The sequence below is a fragment of the Zingiber officinale genome, chromosome 1B (assembly GCF_018446385.1).
Source record: "Zingiber officinale cultivar Zhangliang chromosome 1B, Zo_v1.1, whole genome shotgun sequence".
Taxonomy (NCBI): Eukaryota; Viridiplantae; Streptophyta; class Magnoliopsida; order Zingiberales; family Zingiberaceae; genus Zingiber; species Zingiber officinale.
The window spans coordinates 137,094,458-137,096,767 of record NC_055986.1 but is presented as its reverse complement, the minus strand read 5'-3'; the positions used below and the strand labels follow the sequence as shown (position 1 = coordinate 137,096,767).

The following is a 2,310-nucleotide window of genomic DNA, read 5'->3' as shown; positions in this document are numbered from 1 at the left end:
ATGGATTTTGGAGAATACTCAACCCCACACACACACAATATTACTAAGCACACACACACACACACCCCATTACTAAGCACATACACACTTTGTATAAACAAATAACTCAAAAAAACGTACCCCTATTCACCTTTCCCCTCTTCCCACAGGAAAGTACGCATGTTAGTCCCAAATCAGTTACTAATTTCCCCCAGCTACTAATAGAACTATGCATAACACAGTTTTGTATAAAACCATAAACAGGGTGTCATCTAAGGGCGAGGAGAAAAAAGAAGGAAATAAGTCATATCAAAGCATGAGAAGAAAGTAGTAGCAGGGCGTGAACGATTTGATTCAGTGTGCAACACTATATTTAGTTTCTTAATAATTAACTTTATGTACCACAACAGATAATTATCTCTGAACCTGTCACTGCGGAGTCTAGGATAATCCTCAACTAAATCCAGGATAATCCTATACCCTTAATGTAAAGCTTAAGTATCTAAAACAAACATGATCAGGAGATTTAGTGACAGCTCTAAACAAAGAAATACTATAAGTTACCAATCAGCACCAGGGCATTAGAGGCTATCACTTGAGGCACCAATAACTGGTGTAACTTGCATAAGGTCAATCATACCCAACCACATGATGAAATCCATGGACTCAAGGGTAAGAAAGTTGACCTTATTATGAGATCTATCAATTGCAATAACCTCACCTTTATTCCTCATAAGAATTGCAATGGCAGTTGTTTTCCCTCTAGGAGCAGCACACATGTCCAATATTCTTTCACCTTCTTGAGGATCTAAAGAACAGAAATATATCTTTGCAAAAATTAGTAACTAAAGAACTTGATAACTCACAGCATAAAAAAACTACCTATAGCAGGTAAATGATGTTTATAACTGGAGAAGTATGATTCCAGCAATAAAAGTTGGATACTTTAATTTACTTCAATGTCAGTAGAAGCACCTTTAGTATCTGCATAAGGTATTTCCTTCCATAATCCATGAGGTTCACAAACTAGAGCAGGAAGAATACAAGATGCAACAAAGTTCTTTTATGCTAGTATCCTATAAATGAAATATCAAGCCATAAGTATTCTTTCTTGTTTCACAAAAACACACTGATCCAATGAGAACTCTAGGATTGCTTTGAAAAATTATCAAAAAAAAAATGTAAATACTAGAAACAATTGAAACACTAAGGAAATAAGAGTGTTACTCTGAAATCAAAGACAAGCAAAGAAAACAAAAACAAGTAAATTTATTGATACCTAAAACACAAGCCGTAACAATGCTGGGCAAGTTTTGCAGAAATATTTCTCCTTCGAGTACATCTAGCCAGAGAAACAGCAGAAATAAAAGTCACAAAAAAATATATGATTTGACAAACTCTGTTTGATAAGCTACTTTGAGTTTGAGTTCAGCATGTCGCAGAACAATGAAATGCAATATGATAATAATTGGCATATGCAGACAGCAACAAGATTTCTAAAAGAGTTTAGATTAAGATGAGAAATATAATTGGTAGTATAACACTGAAGAAAAAATTCATTCATATATGAGCATACTGTAAAATGATGGAAGCTTGTACACTCGGTTTGTCATTTCCACAGCAGTCCCATAAGACACACGGAACATAGAAACCCTTGACAATGAAGCGGTTCCTTGGCCAATATACAGGCCATTTCTTTCGTGATATTGAGGATCTGTATTTTTTTTATTGCATAAATATAAATTCACTCTGTTACATAAATGATGTCTTGAAGGAAACTAAAAAATAAATTTAAATTAAAAGATACAAGATTAAAACAAAACGAGCAGAAAATTAATAAAAACGTTCAAAAAAAACAAGTAGACAAAAACTTCTTAGGTAGGCATTCATGACAAGGTTCATATTTGATTACACCAAAAAGACTTGGAAATTATGCCACCACAATTAGCATACATCCATAGTCACCTCAAACAAATCAATATCAAAAATAAATTCATGGAAGGAAATATTCTTAGCGATTAAAATATTAAAATCATGCAAACAGAAGCAAATTAATGCACTCACTACAGTTACTTTGTAACAGCATAGATAACAACAAAATACAAATTATTAAATTAATTCGGATAGGTAAATGTCAAGAAAGTTTCAGAGATAAAATGACTACAAATGAACCACATGTACAAGCCTACTGCATCAACTGCAATCAATCATGACAAGAAAAGATTGAAGATGCATTGCTACAATTAAGTAAAATCTCAAAAACGACTTCACATTTGGAATAACCAAAGATAAGTCATATAGAAATTCATGTTAAACTGGCATACTCAATTA

The 2,310-nt window shown here is 33.1% G+C and overlaps 1 long non-coding RNA gene across 2 annotated transcripts; it reads right to left on the bottom strand.

Moving 5' to 3' along the window:
• Positions 1–749: 749 nt before the first annotated feature.
• LOC122002045 lies at positions 750–1,592 on the bottom strand. 2 transcript variants are annotated; one of them, XR_006117581.1, is made up of 4 exons: positions 1,556–1,592; positions 1,259–1,321; positions 862–963; positions 750–787 (listed from the first exon to the last, which is right to left on the bottom strand). It is a non-coding gene; the product is annotated as an uncharacterized LOC122002045 (long non-coding RNA). The 2 variants fall into 2 exon arrangements; XR_006117566.1 differs by lacking the exon at positions 1,556–1,592 and having other exon boundaries at positions 1,259–1,547.
• Between the last annotated feature and the right edge of the window lie 718 nt (positions 1,593–2,310).